The 20,697-nt window shown below is 38.5% G+C and overlaps 1 protein-coding gene across 3 annotated transcripts in view; it reads right to left on the reverse strand.

Annotated features, from left to right (window-relative positions):
- The window catches only part of FGF14 (fibroblast growth factor 14), a 621,907-nt gene that overhangs the window by 176,805 nt on the left and 424,405 nt on the right, over positions 1–20,697 (reverse strand). The window lies entirely within an intron of this gene.

A 20,697-nucleotide genomic window follows, 5' to 3' on the forward strand; every position in this document is an offset into this window, starting at 1 on the left:
CGCCACTGCCACTCGCACTGCCTTCTTGCCTCGCCCCCCTCCCGGGCTGGAGGTAGAGCCCGCTGCCTTCTTCCAGGGCACGGGATGGAGGGCAGGTCCCGGCCGGGTCTCGGCGCGTGCGTCCGTCTAGGGCAGGCTAGGCAGGACTCAGCGCTGGGCTTGCGCTGCCCCCCGGCCGGTGCCGCCGGTGCCGCCGCCGCCTCCCGCTCTCGGGTTCTGCCGGTGATTGTCAAGTGCTTTGGAAATCAGCATCTGGGGAGAGCAATCTTCTCCCCGGAGATCTCTAATCAAAGCGCTTCGTTCCCACCCCACTACACCCCCCTCCCGTTCCCCTCCTATGTCTTTCTTCAGAAAGAAAGAAAAAAAAAAAATATATATATATATAGTACTGATTTAAATAATAATAATAATAATAATAATAATAATAATAATAATAATAGAAAGCTAAAATGGATTCCAGGGGGGTGGGGTGCTAAGAGGCTGAGCCAGAGCAGGTGGGGTTGAAGGAATATCGGTGCGCTTTTTCTTAGATGAAACTCGCAGGTTTCCGAGGCTTCCGCGGCTTGGCCAGGGCTTCTGAATCTTAACGTGTCTCCTGGTCCCCAGAAACTCTGGGCTGCGGTTGGAGGGCGAGGTGGTTTCCGCCCTCCCTGCTAATCCCTTCAGCGCCGAAACCCCTCCACCCCAGGAAGGAGGAGGAGGAAGCAGGGAGGAGAGTGTGTCCCGAGGAGGGAGGCGCCTCCACTCCTTATCCAGTCTACCCAAACTTGCTGGACTCTCCCTCTTGCTGTCATTTTGAGACCATAACACCGAGCAAAAAGGAGGGGGGTGGGGAAGGTGAGAAGCTATGCTAAGGTTGTACGTATGGAAAGACCCCTTTCCCAAATTTGCTCTCTAGCACTCAGAGATGCCAGCCGCTGTAGCTGCTACAAAGCAGCAGCTGGAGAGGATAATTGCCCGATAGCACACTGAAGAAGTCACCGCAGAAATATTAAGGGTGGGGGACGGTGTCACAGTATTCCAGGGACAACAAAAAGCAGCCAGACTGAGGAACACTCCAATTTGAGCTGTTGTCTTTGGCGTCCCCGGGTAGAGAAGCTCTGTCAGGGAGCGAAGCCATATGAACTGTGTCTGAAATTCAAATACAACAGCTGCTGCCTCCTCCCCTTGACTTCCTGTCTGTGTCCTGGCAGTGTTCTGTCTTGGATAACTGAAAATATAAAGGTCCAAGAGGAAGGGAGCAAGTGGAGGGCACCCTAGGAAGGAAGGTTGAGAGAGAAACACTTCATGCTTGGATGAATACAGATCTGTGGTTTCTAGGATACACTCGGAGTGACAGAGCCAAGTGTAGAATTTGCTCCTGTGGTTTAGTACCTTTTCCTCTTCCCTTTAAGCTGTTTGGCTTTGTCATTACAGGAAGGTAAAGAAAAGAAATGCAAAAACTAGACTTCTCACAATCCAGTGTTAGGAAGGATGGAAGAAAGAAGATTCATCTGGTAATCAAGAGACTTTTAACAATCACTTCGCTGGTGACTGTTTAGAGCTGGAGAGAGGAGAGGCACACTCTGGAAGCAGTCCTAGGAACAGTTCTGGACCAACACACACGTTCTCTTTGTCTCAGGAATAGGCAGTTAAGTCCCACAAAGACTTGCAACCAGGCAAGTGGGAGAAGCTCATCCCAGGGTTGATTACAGACTAGACACCTTCTGCTCTATAGAACTTATCCACAACCTCTCCATGTAAGCAATTAGTTCTCATCTATTACTCATTGCATTTACTCCACATTAACTAGTAAGTTTCTTTGGTGGAAGAAAATTTAAAGGAAGTGTGTAGATTTGAGTCCAATGCAATTATCATTGGCTTTAGGATGATGTATATCATATTTAACATTTAAGAACATACTCTGTAAGCTCATTTTCAAAACCTTGCTGTGTTATATCTACAAAACAACCACAATTATTAAAAGGAATAAGCAGAAGTAATTTTGCCAGAAATTTGTAAACCGTAAAACCCATGAGATAGTAAAAGTAAAGAGGTGTTTTAACTATTTTGCTCTGTCTCTACCACTTTGTTTTCTGTTTTAGTGTCTGCGTTCTTATATTTTCACTAAGTGTGTATTTATGTTGTTTTGCCACATTCCTGCTAAAAAAGAAAGGGTCATTCTGCAAAGAATGGCTATTTAAGTGTGTCTTTTTAAAAATTCACTGAAATAAATACCAATGAACATAAAGAGTAGGTACTCCTGCCTTACATTATTGAAGAAAGGTCATTTGGACATTTCAGACTTTATAGATTGGAATTTCCAAATGACTTTACAATTAAAATAAACATATTTATCTAAAGCAAGTGGCCAGTTTTTCAAAGAAGCAAAACGTTAAGTACAGTGACCTCTTACATCTAGTACAACATAATCTAGTTTGCCTTGAAAGGTTTTTTTACCCTATGACATATGTGTCTGCTATATTAATTTGGACAGATTAAGATTAAGCTTCTTCTTATTATATCTGTGTTAATGATTTCCTTTCCAGGCATTTTCTTATAATGCAGTCTTTTCCCCAGCTCTTTGGATTGGGTAATTAATTGGGAGGTCGGTTTTTTGGCTCCTTCAGACCCCTCCTTTCACTGTTCAGTACCCTCCGGATAAGGCTGCGATTCAGCACCGCGGACAGAGATCCTGACCCGGCCCTGGGGTGGCTCTCTTAGCAAAAGCAACTTCCCCTGAGTGAGGAGCGCTGGCTGGCGAGGAGAGTCTCTGATACTCTCCTCTCTTAAAAGCAGCTTTCCACCTTTTTTTTTTTTTTTTCCAAGGTGGAAAGGAAATTAATCCTCACAGCTTCCACTAACATTAATAACACTCCTCGTAGCATCAAGCCTTTCAGCTCTTTGATAACGAGAAATACTCTTTCTTTCCTGATGCTTTCCGCCCTGGCACAGCGTGGGGGACCGCAGGGTCCTCAGACTCGGGGCGTCTATGCAGACTGTGAATTTCACAGAGCCTTTGTGTGTGTGTGTGTGTGTGTGTGTGTGTGTGTGTGTGGTTTCCTGTTTTAAGGGAGCTTGGGGTGGAGGCAACATTGGGATAATCAAGGTCCTTTAGCTTAGTCCCTGTGTTTTTCTTTTACCTCCCCAAAACGCTGTTTAGTTGTTTACAGATCAAGGAGGTAAGGGAAAGAAAACGCAAGAGAGCCATCTGCTGTTTTAAGCTGTGATAAAAGTGTGTGCAAAGCTAGGGTGAAAACCCTTTCTGGGAGGGTGAATACAAATTCATATCTTGCTCTAATTCAGGAAATGATTTCTCATTCATGAGAACCACCCTCCCCCCACCCCCCGGAGTTATTAATTTCACCTTTGACTTTGTAAAAACAAACAAAAGTACCTTCTAGGTAGAGTGGCTTCTGACCAGGCTGTCAGGAGTCTAAACTCTGATTTCACAGTCTTGGTTCATTTCCTAACTCTGCTACTTCCCGGGTGTATAATGACCTCTAGTATGTTGCCTTAGTCTCTCTCAGCCTCAGTTTCTTCATCTCGAAAATTGAAATGATAATAGAATCTCCTTTTAAACTCTTGTGAGATCAAAGTTAGTAAATGAATGTAAAGATCCTAGTACAGTGTCTGACACTGTTAAGGTGCTCAAAAATGATAGCTCTTTTTATCATTATTATTTTCCAGATCACTCATTCCTATCTTGTAAATTATTATTATTTTCCAGATCACTCATTCCTATCTTGTAAATTATTTTCCAATTTCCATGCTTTTTTCAATATAAAATTATATGTATTTTCGATTGTATTTCTTCATGTCCTAAATGGGTTCATAATAAGATTTAAAGTATTCAGTGTATGTATGTGTATATATATATATATATATATATATATATATATATATAAGTTTTGGAGAGACAAGTGTGAGTTCAAATCTTAGTGTGTAATTGACTAAATTTGTGAGCTTGGCCCTATAAAGCCATTTCCCCACCCAATGAATACTGATAATAAAATCATTTCCCGTCCTCATAGAGATTAATGTGTGGCTATGAGAACACAATTCCAAAGCTGTAAAGAATTATGAAGCAGTCATTCATGAGAAGGTAATTATTCAAATATCTTCCCTGTGATTGGAGGTCTCCTGAAGATCTCATGCTCCCTTTGACCTCTCTACATTGCATACATTGTTCCCTCTACCTAGAATATAATATGAAACAGTTGCTAAAATCACAGTTGGAATAAGGCAATCATAGGCTTGACTGTGTGTCCTTGAGCAACTCATTTAAGCCTCTCTAAGTGTCACTTCCCTCTTCTGTCATAATAACACAATAAGGTTATTATGAGAATTCAATGGCAACATTATGTAAGACACTTAGAGTGTGCCTGTCACACAGGAAAGTCAACATATAGTAGCTATTGGTAATAACTCTTCATCACTCCCTTCTTCACTTTTTCCATCTTTAATAAGAGGTCTCACAGGCATCTCATGCTTAATGAGGCCAAGATTAAACTCTCAGTCTTCCTTCTCAAACGTGTTCTTCTCCAATCTTCCCTATCTGTGGAATGACAACTCCATTCTTCTTGTTCCACAAGTCAAAAATGTTGGCATCATACCAATATAATTTCTTTCTTTCATATGCCATATGTAATTGCTCAGAAAAATCTACTCAGTCTATTTTCAAAATACATTCAAAATATCGTCACTTCTCCTTTCCTACCACTGTCTCCACTACTACCTACCACCATCATCTTTTGGATTATTATAAAAGCAACCTAACTGGTCTCCTAGGATCCACTTTTGCTCTTCTTTGATATGCCCTCAACACTGTGGCCAAAGTGTTGAAAATATGAGTAAGATTTTATCACATCGTTGTTCAAAATCTTACACCTCAACAGAAACCAAAGACCTCATGGTGCCTACAATATCCCATATGATTTGTTTCCACATCTGCCTTCACTTGTTCTCTGACATAATTTCTTTCACTTTCTTCATTCACCAGTTCCTGTTCCTCACACCACCTGGCATGCTCCTATCCTATAGCAGGACTTTTATACTTTTTCTTCCATCTGACTTTTTCAACCCCCTCAATTCTTTGCTCACATAGTATCTTTTCACATGAGCTCTTCTCTTACAAATCTATGTAAAATAACACAGTCCATCTCTTCCTTTCTCTGTTTTATGGCCTACACAGCATTTATACCTTTATAAAATTCTATATATTTCCTTGTTAATTTGGACTGTCTTGCTACTTTGAAATATATGAGGGAATATATTTTGTTTCTTTTGTCTGTCACATTATCTAGCGCTTAAGATGGTACCAGAGTAGGCACTCAGTAAATATTTGTTTATTGAAAGAATTAAGGAGTTGGATACATAGATAGGTATTACCAAATAAGAGGAATAGGAATCATGCTTATCCTAGGCTGTCAGGGATGAATTACTCTGTGGTACTTGATCTCTTTAAGCACCAAGGTATCTAAAATTCTATCTGGATTACACATAATCTCAACACCATAAAAAGGATACACAGTGAGTACTTTAGCTTTTGCTTGATGACTTAGACTCAATCTATGATGACATGTAGTTTGAATTCTGAATTCTAACAGGGATACCCTTGTGCTTTACTGAAAGATATGAGACTGATTCTACTTGAACTGGAGAGAACTGTTCTAGTGATCTTTTTTTTTAATCCAGTATTATTAACACAGAGTGTTATCTTTCAGGTGTACAATATAGTGATTTAACAATTCTGTAAATCACAGTAAGTATACTCTTCATCCCCTTCATTGATTTCACTTATCCTTCCACCCACCTCCTTTCTGGCAGCCACCATTTTGTTCCCTATGTTTAAGAGTTTGTTTTTTTTGTGTGTGTCTTTCTTTTTTCTTTGTTTTTTTTCCTTAAATTCCACATATGAGTGAAATCATATGGTATTTGTCTTTCTCTGACTGACTTATTTCAGTTGGCATATTACCCTCTAGATCCAGCTATGTTACTCCAAATGACAAATACACTAATTTGAAAAAATATATGCACTCCTGTTTTTATTTCAGCATTATTTACAATAGCTAATATATGGAAGCAACCCAAGTGCCCATCCAGAGAGGAATAGATAAAGAAGATGTGGTATATATACACAATGGAATAGTACTCAGCCATAAATAAGAATGTGCTACTGATCTTTGTGACTCATCCTCCCATACCCAATTTTCTTCCTCACTTTCACATTGCCAGTTGACAGTATGCACCTTTTCAAACTTGATACATGTAATCCATTGTAAATTAGAAACATTTATGGATGTATTTATCAGAAGTATCTATAAATATAAAAGTAAATGAATTTTAATGGAGGAAAGTATATAAACAAAATAAACAAGAAAATTAGTCTTATTAATACTAATTTCATTAGCAATGGTGCTTTTTCCTCCTGACTTCCGAGTTTTTGCTAAGCTCTAAGTGACTTTGTTGCATAGGCTGCTTATGTTCCAATGGTTTACTTAAAAAACGGTACATAATTTTTGAGTTTGTTTCAACTTTAAATAAACAAAAAAGGCCAAAGAATATATTTTGTGACCTTGATATCTATATTAGATGCTATTTTTCATGAAGTAAAATTTTTGTTTTACTTTTGTTTCTGCCATTGCTACAGCCACTGTTCCAACTTAACCAAATCCATCAAATCTGCAAAACCATTGATTTTAGGATGCATTATTATTTTAAATATGACAATAAAAGACAAAGCTTTACTGAAATATACCATGCCATACATGATAAGATGTATACCAGTTTCAGAGATGTTTATACGTATAGTGTATTTGCATTTTATAATCAATGACGTATGGTATAATGGCACCATATAACTCTATAAATGAGAATTGTACTCTTATAACCCTGTTGTATTCCATATTTTGCTTAGACATCACACATCTTCTGTTTAAAACAGACTGTGCTTCAGAGCACCTGTAGTCTAAAACATCTTTGGTTTTATTGTTGTTGTTCTTCTTGTAATTTCTTTTTTTCTCAGTGTGTCTGAATTGGAGGGATAGATAGGGTGGAAAAATATTCTCCAAATATTTCCTGTTTACTTATTTGATCATCTGTATACAGTGAGTGACACATTCCATTTTGTCATATGGTTTCCCTTGTGAGTCAATCACTTGTGGACATTTTAAATATCTCCTAAATTAAGGATTAAAATATGAGGACCCAACATTTTTTCACAAATAAATTATTGCAAAATAATTTGAGATGAGCTAAAGTGGAGTTAAAAAGGATATATTGGCATCTATGTTTTTATCCTTTTTTTTCTGGATAAATGGGTTCTATTTGAAAATGTATAAGATATTTCTGATAATATAGTCAACACTGATGTCCCTCTTCCTTTTTTACTCATTTGGAAGAACATCAAAAAGTAATGTTAAGATGCACTTGGGACACATTTCCAGCTAGTTAATTAAGATTGAATACCTACCCACTAATTAAAGTTCAAATTCAAAATCATATTTTTTTCTGTGACAGTATTATTGACTTCTATTTTAGATTCAAAGAATAATCTAAGTGGTTATTAAAGTATCTTAAATTAATTTTCAAGAAATAACTGATTGCATTAATGTTAGAACAATCTTACTGATGCATTTTGCTGGATACAGTTATTTCTAGTAAGCAACAGATTTTCATCTTCTAAAAAAACCTGGAAGGAATTTTATTGTCACTTAATATTTTGATTCAATAAAGAAAAAGTGAAAACTATTGGTACCAAAAACTTGTGAACATTCTTTCCTATAGAAGCAATACCAGATTGATACTAGCAGATGGTTTAACTTTACAAATCTAGCGTATTTTTTTAAAACTGACTAATACATTGGAAAAATGTTCTCAGTGGCTTCCAGCCTTCTATATTAAATTAAACCCAAAATGTGCATAGCATTCATTTCAGAGTTGTGAATATGGACATATCTTTCCTTACTCTAAATAAGTAGTGGGAGATGATAATAACACTAATTTTAGTAATATATCGGTTAATTAGTTTTTTTAAAGACAAATATCTTAAAAGAAAAAAATATGTCCAAAAAATTGAGAAATAAACATGAATTTATAATCTCAGTGCAAAGATTCTGTGTGCACATAGATTATATAATATATATATATACATATATTATATATATTATATAATCTTACCTATAGTTGACATGGTAAACAATATCTGTGCAATGATTATTAGAATGGCCACTTTGACAGCAATTAATTGCTCTAGACTGATTTTGTTCTTTGTATTTAGTATATACAGGCTAAACACATACATAAGCATGTGTGTCTGCACACACATGTATACATGTACACACACATGCACACAAGCATGTGTTCAAAAACACATAACTCGATTCCTCACTCTGGCAAAAAGAATTATGAAGCAATTATTTTCCAAAGGAAAATGACTTGCAAACTCTAAGAATCAACTTCAAGACTCTTAGAAAACTAGTTTCATTACCACGTTAAGAGTGAGCAGTATCTCTCTAAATTTACTTTTGAATTATTTTCGATAATGGTTGAGTGGAAATTAAGGATATATTTATAGATTTTAGTCATAATCCTTTAAATGTAAATTAAGACTACATCTCTCTCAATTCTTAAAACACCGAAATAATATTTGCAGTATAGTCTGTGAAGAGCTTTACCATGTATTGAAGTAGGTATCCTGATCTCCATTTAGTAGAAGAGGAAGGTAAGTCCCTGACGTGTTAAATGAGTCCTGTGTTTACGCTGGTAGGAAGTGGAGGAGTCAGATCTTAAGCTCCTGCTTTTCCTACCACACTATGTCCACCCAGCACTCAGCTATTGACAGCGTAAGTCTCTGTCACAGCACCGAGTCTAGTAATGGGGACTCATATGGGATCTGAGGACTTTCAGCAGTTTCATGGATGGATTTTGTATTATCTGTGATTCCCCTGAATTTATACTAAAAGGAAAATGATGGTATGCAAGTGGACTTTATGCCCACTGGCTCACAGTGTTCATCCAATTCTTTTTTAAAAATATTTTTAATGTTTATTTATTTTTGAGAGAAAGAGAGGGGGGCAGGTAGGGGCAGAGATAGAGGGAGACACAGAATCCGAAGCAGGCTCCAGGCTCTGAGCTGTCAGCACAGAACCCGATGCAGGGCTCGAATCCACGAATGGCGAGATCATGACCTGAGCTGAAGTTGGACACTTAACCGACTGAGCCACCCAGGAGCCCCAGTGTTCATCCAGTTCTTAAGGAGACCTCGTCTAAAGCAAGAATAAGAACTACAAGTGTAGAAGGAGGCAATAATAATAGTAATAATAATATAACAGAATGGGTACATAATACCCATTAATAGGTTTTCTGACTATAAAAGTTATACATGCTCATTGAGAAATAATTGCAACATAAAAACAAATGATAAATAAAAACCAACTCTGATCCCAACATGAAAACTTTTAAGTGTATTTTTTTCTGTTTTTTTTTTTTTAAATCATTACATGAAAATTTGCTACCCTATTTTTGGCACAGTTTAGTGACTGAGAAGACATAATTGAGTAAAAGCCAGTGTATCAAAGCATACATTTTAACTTTTTAAAAAAATGTTTTTATTTTATTTTTGAGAGAGAGAGAGACAGAGCACAAGCAGGGGAGGGGCAGAGAGAGAGGAAGACACAGAATTCGAAGAAGGCTTCAGGCTCTGAGCTCTCAGCACAGAGCCTGAAGGGGCTCAAACATGAACTGTGAGATCATGACCTGAGCTGAAGTCGGCCACTTAATCGACTGAGCCACCCAGGCGCCCCTCAAAGCATACACTTTAATCATATGACCTGGAAGTCCATCAGAAACTACCATACTCTAAACACCGGCAAAAACCTCTTACAACTCAGAAATCACTTTCTTCTAAGTTTTGCTGTACATGTTCTGAACTCTGGGACCAGTTCTCATCTTAGTGTTCAGAGTTTTAGAAAGTCTAGCTAAATATCTTAAGCCTTAGGTTTCTGGAAAAGTTTACATGAATCCTCTTCTGATCTTATAATCTACCTCCTAAGATGACACATGTGAAAATAATTTCCAAAGTAAAATGCACCTACAAAATGTTATGAATCGATGCCATATTCTTGAGCCTCGTCCTATTTAGTATGTAAGAACTAAAAATTTAGATCCTTAAATTATTCCCTTGAATCTTCCTCAATAACCTATACGTTTCCTATTGTTTCCGTAACAAATTACCATAAAGTCAGTTACTCAAAACAACACACATTTATTCTCTCCCAGGTCTAGAGTTAGGAAGTCTTCAATCAGTCTCATTGGGTTTAAGATGTCTACAGAACTGGTTCCTTATGGAAGCTCTGAGAAAAGAGTCTGACTGCTGGCTTTTTTTTTGTTTTCTAGAGGTGAACTTCATTCCACTGTTCACAGTCCTTCCTTGTTTCTGCTGTCACATCTCCTACTATTGATTCTGATCCCCCTGCCTCCCTCTCATGAAGATGACATTGGGCCCACCCAGGTGATTTGGGATAATCTGTCTCAAAATCTTTAGTTTAACAACATTGCAAAGTCCCTTTTACTACATAAATTAGCATAACCACCAGTTATATAAATTAGGACTTAGACACATTTGGGGGCTATTATTCAGTCTACAAAACCTACCCTGTATCTAAAGCACATGGAAATAGAGCCCTGCCTACCATTTGACAATCACCCACCCAGCCCCAGTACCACAGACAGGATAACTGCTCCAGAATGACAGATTTTAAATTACAGTCCTGTAAAGACATATATATATATATATATATATATATATATATATATATATACACACACACATATATACATATATATATTTCATATATATATACATATATACATATATATATTTCATATATATACATATATACATATATATTTCATATATATTCATATATATATTGAATATATATTTCATATATATATGAATATATATGTATATATATACACTTAATACCAACTGTTTGCTTGATTGAATCTCTGACTACCGTCTGCTTCTGTATTTCACTTGCTTTATTCCCTGCTCAGGATGATGTCTTGTCATTGGCCACGCCTCTCTGATACCACCTGCTTACCTGAATTTCTTATGACTTTAATTATTGCATCTCTCAGGGGAAAAAAAAAATGTTGTTGAAACAGAGCCACTGTGCTCCCCCGTGGGTTATGAGGATGCATTTTCTGAGTCCCACATAAATCCATGAAAAATTTAATTTCTTGAGTTTAAATCATGCCTTTCATGAGATTTAGGGCCATGGAATCGAGCTGAATAAAACTAAGGCCAGACATGTGATGCTCTGCAGGATGAGGTTTGGAGCCTAAGGCTATCACCAAATGAAGGAAATAGATTCTGAAAGCCTTTTTTTTCCCTATTCCATTTTCATTTTTATGTGGCTGTAGGGGTAATAGATAATTGCTGTTTCCTTGTAGAAATTTAGACTGGCTCCTTAGGTAAGAATTTGCTTTAACTGTAGATTTGACTCTAACTACAAACGAAAAAGGTATCCTTCAAGTCAAAGATTTTTAAAGGAATCAAATATTTCCCTGAGCTTGATGTGGACAGGGAAAAAGGAATCTCAGAAAAAGAACTCAGGCAGAACACAATGGAGAATTTTGCATAAGCAAAGTTTTGGGCCCTGGTCTCTAAATTTCTCTCTGCCTGCTACTTCATCCCTTTTGCCCTTTCTGTGAGTCTCTCTGAGCTTTGAAACTGGTTTCCAGAGATGAGGTGCACAATGGTTGCAAGAAGTTTTTGGCTGTGAGTCAAAACCAGTAGATACACTGCTTTGCAGGTTTCATATTTTTATGCCTAATTGGCAACACCAAGACATATCAGCAAATGGATCTCTCCCCGATGGGCAGGGATGAACCGTTCAAACAATTATTTTTTCCCTGGATGCAGTCAGCTGGGCTAAGGAGAAGGCAGCTCAGGCCACACTCACAGGCCAGTGCTCATCCCTCCATAAAATAGGCTTAGAGATCCTCTCAAGAGATTTCGTTCTAGCAGGAAAAGTCACAGCTTAGTTCGTGCCAGACATCTTGGACTATAGACAGGAGACAGCAATTTAACAATGTTTATACTACAAAGTTTCCATTTTAGCCCTTGGTGCCTTACTGAAAGAGTCAGACAGATATTCAAATGCTGCTTTCTGTTTTTTAGGTATGCTTTGGCAGAAATAAACCAGGTATCCTCATTCTCTGACATTTGTTGTAGCTTCTGTTTCATGACTGTAAAGTGCCCCTTGACATGCCCCTTTGAAAGGGGCATTTGACCTTCCCTCAGTGAATTCATGCCCCCCAGTCATGGGGATAAAAGGTAGAGAACCTAGTGAAGGGTACTGTGATAGCGTTGTCTGGAGACAGATGGTGGCTACACTTGTGGGCACAGCATAGCATTTAAGCTTGTCAAATTACTGTGCTCTGCACTTGAAACTACCATAACACTGTGTGTCAAATATACTTCAATAGGAAAAACAAAAGTTCCTGCCCACCGACTCCAAGCTTCTCAACCTCCAGGGATGATCTCTTGGATCCTTAGCACTCCCAGCCATCCCAATGCAGAGCTCCTGACTTCAGAGCCTCGAACATGCCCACACAACACAGGTACTGGATCAGTGTTAGTCAAAGGGAGGAAGAGAATAAGAAAGGAATAGCCTTGGGTTCTAGGCTCTTGCTCTCATTTCCCCACTCCCACCATCTCATGGCAGGTGACATGGAAACTTTCTAAAAACATTATCTTCTCTAAAGGAAGCTACTCTTACTCTTGGAGCACGAAAAGAAGTATGAGGCATGGGGACGTCCTCAGATCTCTGAATTTTTGCTAATCTCAACAGACATGGAAAATCACTATATGTGCATCAGAATTACATCCTGTTTCTCAGTGCTAATTATTTATGGATTTGAACTAAAATCTTAATTTGTTATGTTATATCCCTCTTTTCCATCTTTAAAAGTTAGAATAAGGAGTAACTTTAGAGATGATTGAATTTAATAACCCCATTTTACTAATCAATAAACTCAAGCCAAAGGAAATTAATTAATTTAGTAAGTTAAATAAGAGTTCATTAATAAACTAACTGGCCTGGACGCCATAGCTCCTGATGTCTTGTGCAAGGGCCTTTCTTTGCACCCTGCTACTTCTTCCAAGAGCTTGGCTTCACTGGAGAAAAGTACCCACCACACTGTCTCCCTTGCATTTCTGGAACACAACTAGCCTGTCTCCCTTGCTAAGAAACAGACCGTTATTTTTTTCTGTGTAGATCCTCATGTGATTCTTAAATAACCTGAGTTGTCTATGAATTACAGTTGACCCTTGCACAGCATGGGGGTTATGGCTGTTAACTCCGCACACAGACAAAAATCTGTGTTTAACTTTTGACTCTCCCCAAACTTTACTAATAGCCTACTGTTGATGGGAAGCCTTACTGATAACACAGTCAATTAACACACACTTTGTATGTCATATGTATTATATACTGTATTCTTATAATAGCATAAGCTGGAGGAAAGAAAATGTTATTAGTAACATCATAAAGAAGAAATACATTTACAGTTCTGTATTGTATGTATCAAAAAAAATCTACTTATAGGTGGACCCATGTACTTTGAACTCATGTCATTCAAGGGTCAATGCGCTGTTATTTGACATTTGCACATAAGCTCCTATAGGTCAATATATTCTTAAAAGAGATAATTTTTATAAAAATATATATTTGTTTACACGATCAATCTACATTTGTGCATCCATTCATTAATTCACTCAATTAACAAATCTATTGAGTACTAATTTTCCACCACTATGCTTGACCCCATATTCTAGATATTAGTAAAAAGTGCATCTACACTCGAGGGGCTCAGAGTATAGGGGAAGATGGCTGCATATATGTGTGAGACCAAGTGTTACAGATGCTGTGAGTAAGGTCTTTGCAAGAAGAGTGGAGAGAAAAGTCAATTCTACCTGTGTGGGCCAGGAAGGGTCTCCTGAAAACAGTAACACTTCAAGCTGAGTTTTAAAATATGGGAGGGGCTCCTGGGTGGTTCAGTGGGTTGAGTGGCTTCAGCTCAGGTCATGATCTCACAGGTGATGAGTTCAAGCCCTATGTTGGGATCTGTGCTGACAGCTCAGAGCCTGGAGCCTGCTTCAGATTCTGTGTCTCCATATCTCTCTGTCTTTCTCTGTCTGTCTCTATCTCTCTCAATCTCAAAAGTAAATAAACATTAAAATATGGGAGTTATTCACCAGATGGATGACGGGGACATAGGGATTCCAGAGAAAAGATGTCAAATGAAGGAAATGTCAAGTTAAGACACATTAATGTGTGAAGGCAGGTGAAAAAGCTCTGTGCACCCTAACCATCTAGTCTGTGTTGGGAGAGGGGTACAAAGAGCCTCAGCTGGTGGCCAAATTGGGAGTCATCCGTCATTTGGAGAAATTTCCACCAGCTGTAGAACCAGCTGAACAAATAAATATTATAGACTGAGTCACAGAGAAATGCTCTTCCATATAGATTTGTAACATGACCCATGAATTTACCTGTGTATTTTCATGTCATCTTGCTATCTTCACCCTGTGCTTTCCCCATACTTTCCTGTTAATCTGAGCGGCAGGGTCATTGGAGTTAAAATGTGCACAACATGGGATATATGTGTGATATGTGTCGCTCAACACATATATAAACGCACATAAAAATAGACTGAAATGTTTATCAATGTGTAGTGGGTTAGCACTATTTATTGATTTTTATTCTTTGTACTTCCTCCCCAGCTTTTCACAAGGAGCCTGTGCTACCTTCATAATCATAAAAGGTTAACATTTTTAACAGAGATGTTTGTTTAGAATAAATAGGAGGACAACACATACATAAAGAAGAAAACCTATATGTTGAGCTGAGGAACTAGCTGTGGACAGCCATCATATGATTAGATTATTCTTCTAAATTTCATACAAACTTATAAATCCTTTCAACGTGAGAGCATCTTCTATTTTTGTGGTATCTAAAGCCTTGCATTTAGAATCCTTAAACGTCAACATTCTTCCCTTTCCTTTCCTGCTTTCAAAGATGTAAAATATTATTGTTCCAATAAGATTGTTTGAAACAAATAAAAAAACAAGAAAAACAATAACATATTTTTCCTTGAAAAATCAAGATTGCAATCTGTAAGACAGCCTTCAATATGGCTTTTTAGAATCTGAGTAACATTATTTATGGGTTGAGAGTATTTACAAGGTCTGGTGTCATAAACAGCAAATTTAATTTCCTGTAATAAAGTATTGCTCTCTTTAGGGCCACACCTTCGCTCCTTGATAAACAGACCTGATTTTATTTATAGCACACTCATGTCCCCGTATTCCAGTATTAACATATACTGATAAACACAAATATAATCTCTGTCACTGGGACACTCGGTTCCCATGATGCCTTCTGTGTGGTTATACAATCACACAGGTTCTTTTTATTTTATGTAAGAGGGATGTAGTCACTTGCAAACTTTTCTCTGCCAACTTTCCTGGTTAGTTGGTATCAACAGTTCAATTTTATTTTCCTTACAGAAGTAAATTATTCTATACTGTGACAGTCCTTGCACATTCAGTTTAGATTCGCGTGCGTGCGCATGTGCGCGCGCACACACACACACACACACACACACGTAAATAAACATTGTTAAACACTCTGGTTCTGTCAAGAAAAATAAAAATAACTGCTTCCACATAGAGTTCCAGAGAATGGATTGTTAAATTCATATTTACTCTTCTGCTCAGAATTTCCTAGGAAGAAACCTTATAATCATCTCGTCCTATTTTCTTCTCACAATCCTTTTAAGAGGTCATCTGATTTCCATTTGGACTCTCCAATGACTTAGGATCCAACAGTTCAAGAATCCTCTCCTTTTTCACATGCCTTGAATTTTAGAAAGCTCCTCTCAGGATTGAGCCCAAAGCCCGATTTTGTATTGCCCACTGGAATGAAATATGATTCCTTCTTCTACATGACCGTCTTTAAGCATTTTATCACAACACAAACCGTCTGTATTTCTGTCCCTCTAGTTTTAGTGCATACATTGAAATAACACTGACCCACATGAGAGCTATCGCCAAGGTCACACAAACCTACAGATGTTTTTCTGCTGGTCTCTAGAGTTCAAACAAACCCTTTCACTCTTGCCTTCTCTTCTTCCTTGTGTTTGGCTTCCTAAGTCCTTATACCCCCCTCCCCACATTGTCCCAGTTTCAAGACTTAACACGCATTTTTTTCTCTAGGCCTTTCAGGGACATTTTAGTTAGTAGTATACAGTCACTTTCCTTGGCACTTCAGAATATACATTTGGATATTCTCTTTAGTTGCAAACACTGAGACCTCAAAATGAAGCTGCATACATCTTAATTTTCTTAAAAACACTGAACTGGCTGTTCACCTCTCTCCTCCTCCATTATGTTTGAAAGATGAGGGAGATTCTTAGCTTCCCTCAGTCTTGTCTGTTTTGTTCACTGCTCATACAATGTGCCCCCAGAGCCTGGCATCATGCTTGGCTCACAATGACTCAGTGACTGGTTGTTGCATAATTTTGGAACATTTATTTCCTCTGGGTGAGCTGGCCAGGGTGCTGATGGCCACAGTAAACCCTCAGGTCAGAGACAAGTGGGGTAAAGACTGCAGCGGGTATGCACCCATCACTGTGTCCAGTGGCTGAAGGAAATGGTTGATCCACCCTGAACCTTCCCAATGCATCCATAGTCTTTTTCATATCACTTCCTGTTATACATTTATTATTTTAGTCCAGTAGAGCTTACAGCTGCTGTTTGTGAGAATAACATAAGAAACTCATGAAACTAACCTCTGGGGATGGGTGGTCCCCAAGCATAAAAACCTTCTCTAAAAGCTCTCTGAGGGGCGCCTGGGTGGCGCAGTCGGTTAAGCGTCCAACTTTAGCCAGGTCACGATCTCGCGGTCCGTGAGTTCAAGCCCCGCGTCGGGCTCTGGGCTGATGGCTCAGAGCCTGGAGCCTGTTCCCGATTCTGTGTCTCTCTCTCTCTCTCTCTCTCTGCCCCTCCCCCGTTCATGCTCTGTCTCTCTCTGTCCCAAAAATAAATAAACGTTGAAAAAAAAATTTTAAAGCTCTCTGAGATCAATATCAAATTCTATGATATTATGTAAATGATTAGAACATTTCATTCAAATTAAGGGCACATTTTTTTCGAAGGTTTTGTGAAAACATATTTCTTTCATGTGCTGACCTGTAACCTTGCTCTGTAATTTTTCTCTTAGCATATGGAAAACAAAGTTCTTTAATGGAAGACAGTCTGACACTTATTTTGAACCCACTGGAAATGTGCACGCTGTTCTTTTCACCTTTTTTTTTTATAGGAAATCATAATGTAAAATAAAAAATATCAAACATAATTTCATCAGAATAATTCTGGGGAAACTTTGATTCTTGGGTCTCACGTAATGAGTGGCTGAGTTGAATTAATTCAAGCTATGGGCAAACTTCCTAGAATAAAGCATTTTTTTTAAATAATAAAGTTTTTGTCAGTCAGTTGTCCTTGCCCACTTTTGCTAAGTCTCTCCATTTTTTTTTTTTATTTACAGGAAGTTAAATTAAAAAAAAATAAAGCACTTAGGAAAATTTCTAAGGGCAAGAAGCAGGTTCTAATATTCTAGGCCAAGACATTTTTGTCTCAGTTTTTAACACAAGGGACAAATTTAGAGGGAAGATAAGACTCCAAACAGATGACTTTTGTGGTCAAATTTGGTGAAGTGGATGTTAAAATCCAAGGGTGAAACAGGACCAGCTAGCCAGCTATAAGTGACAACCTGAAGTACTGTTTTCTGTCATGTGTTTATTTTTCCTTTCTTAAAACAATGTTTTTTTTAACCTTAATTTTTCAGTCCATCCATCTCTCTCTCTCCTAATTGGTTCTTCAAAACACAACAGAAGGAAACAACACAAATGTCCATCAATAGGAAAATGGAAAAGAAACTGTGATATATTCATATAATATAGTATATTTAAAAAAATACCAAATCACTGCAGTACACAATAACAGAATAAGTCTCAAAAAAAAAAAAAAAAACCACATTATTTTGAGAAGTTAAAGAAGGTAGACCGAAACAAGTAAAATTGTGACTCCATTGAAAAAGTGCACCTGCTACCTGTAGACATTAAGAGTCTCTGAGGTAGGGGGGCCCCTAGGGGGCTCAGTCGGTTGAGCGTCCCACTTCAACTCAGGTCATGATTGCACAGCTCGTGGGTTCGAGCCCCACGTCGGGCTCTGTGCTGATAGCTCAGATCCTGGAGCCTGCTTCAGATTCTGTGTCTGCCTCTCTCTCTGCCCCTAACCCACTTTGCATTCTGTCTCTGTCTCTCTCAAAAATAAATAAAACATTAAAAAAATTTAAGAGTCTTTGAGGTAGAGATTGGCTGGAAAGGGGTAGAGGGCTTTCTGGGCCACTAGAAATACTCTCTCAATTTGGGTAATGGTTATAGGGATGCATTCATTTGCCAAAATTCATTGAGCTGTATACCTAAAATATTAGCATTTTTATTTGTGTATGTTATACTTCTATAAAGTCTTATTAGAAGAAAATTTAAAAAAAGCAGCAAAAGCAACCACTCAAAGGAACTGGTAGCTCTGAGCACAATTACAGCATATGGAGTCTCTCTGAAAGTCCACATTGCCTCACTCTACACCATTATCTCCATTCAAGATCCTCTGACTGTGGGCAGAGATGGGGGGCGGGGAAGGTGCAACGCCCTCCTGCCACAGACAGACCCCAGGTGGTTGGGTAATTCCATAGTCCAAACAGTTACAGAGGAAGCCCAAACCTAGCTTTTGTATTAGACTCATGAAGCTACAAAAGCAAATTATAGAACTGTAGATCCAGTACATTGAAATCAAAGAGAAGGAAAGAAAAGGCAATTATTCCCAAGAATACATTTTAATAAAACATTTCCTGCTGAAGTTGAAAGCAGGAAGCTCATCACTTTCTATAAGTGGGTTTAAGCATATTGTGACTGAGTTGATATAAGACAATTATGCTCCTTCCAACCCCTTCAGGGCTGCCTCCAGCAGCTCCTTGGTCTCCCGACATCCACTTTTGAGTGCCTACTGTCCAGGCAAAGTTGACCCCTCACATCCCACTAAGGGACTGGCCAGGTGCTTTCTGGTCTTCATGCCCGAACTGCCCCCAATCACAACCCCAGCATGCACACATTTACACAAAACCCAAAATGCACACCGATGTAGGTCCAGCAAATTGTTCCTTTTCCCCAAAGGGCTTCTTAGTTATCATCTATTTATTGTGGTTGGTTCATCTGAGAATGCATGAAATGCATTCCCTTTTCCTGCTCAGGTAACGTGTTTTAATTTTTTAAAAAAGATCTTTAAATGGTGCATAAAATCTCAAAAGAGTAACATATTGGTAGTCAATGAAGGAAAAGATTTTGAAGGCTGGAGGGTGATGATTGAAAGAGTCCTGCCGTGATCCCAAGTATCCTGCACAAACTAATATTTATTGAGTGCCAGGCACCAACAGGAGCGGACCCTTAACATATATCATCTTTTTTAATCCTTGAGACAACCTTAAAAGGAATGATCCTCCCTTCCATTCCCTAGATGGGGAAGCAAGGATACTGCAAGGTCACAGCATCTGTACTTTCTTGAGGCCAGATCAAAACTGCTTTGTAATGCCCAAACCATGAAGGTTATGGGCATTTATGTGGCAAAGGAATAAAAAGAACTTCACAGTATATTTGCTTGGAAGGATACTTCTAGTAGGAATTATTGAGAAGAACTGAGTTTTGAGGGATGCACTAATCTGCCACTTGCCCCCAGGGGTTCCTAAAGTCATGTTTGAGGCCATATCTGTTCCCAGACACAGCTGTCACCCAGGTCAGGGACACAAATCACCCATCTCATCCTTCTAAATATGAGGGGCAGATCACTGTGGATAGCCAAACATTGGCATCTCAGGGGCATGTTAACTGTTTGTGGAAACCATGGGGTAGATTATTTTAGTGTCTGACACAAAAGATCTAGAATCTAGGGCCAAATGCCCAGAAATCAGCATCGGAAATCTATCCTCAGGAGCTTAGCTGCTCTCTTCCTATAGTTCCATTTCTCCTGTTTTTCAGAGCAGAATGAGTCATGTTGTCTGCCACCGTCTCCCCAATGCCCAGTACATACAGAGTGTCCATAGTATTTGTTGGAAGAATAAATGAAAGATTGAATGAATGAGAGAACACACCCATAACCCTGATCTAATCAGTTGCTCCAAAGCCTTAATCTACCCTTCATGAGATGTTTGCAAATGCATGTTCTTTCTCTGGACATGACAATTAGTGAGTATACAGGGGTAAATCAGCTCAGCAAAGTCAGATAAAAGGGTTTGGATAAGGGTTACTGGAACCAGCAGAATGAAGGCTGTTTTTATACAACTCCTATCTCTGTGAAACACACATAAACACAGCAGCTCCAAGCCTGCCTCAGCCCTGAATAATGTGGTTTGAGAATATTTTAAATCCGCTGTCACTGTGGATAAGATTCTCTCTCTGCATCTATCTCCTTGTATGGGTTAATGGAACTAATTAGAGATTATGAATATATTAGAATAACTTCCCATTTATACGACATTAACATGCTAGCTGTTTGTTACAGCTGGAATTTATATGTTGAAGTCCTCACCCCCA

Source organism: Leopardus geoffroyi, chromosome A1 (genome assembly GCF_018350155.1).
Source record: "Leopardus geoffroyi isolate Oge1 chromosome A1, O.geoffroyi_Oge1_pat1.0, whole genome shotgun sequence".
Taxonomy (NCBI): Eukaryota; Metazoa; Chordata; class Mammalia; order Carnivora; family Felidae; genus Leopardus; species Leopardus geoffroyi.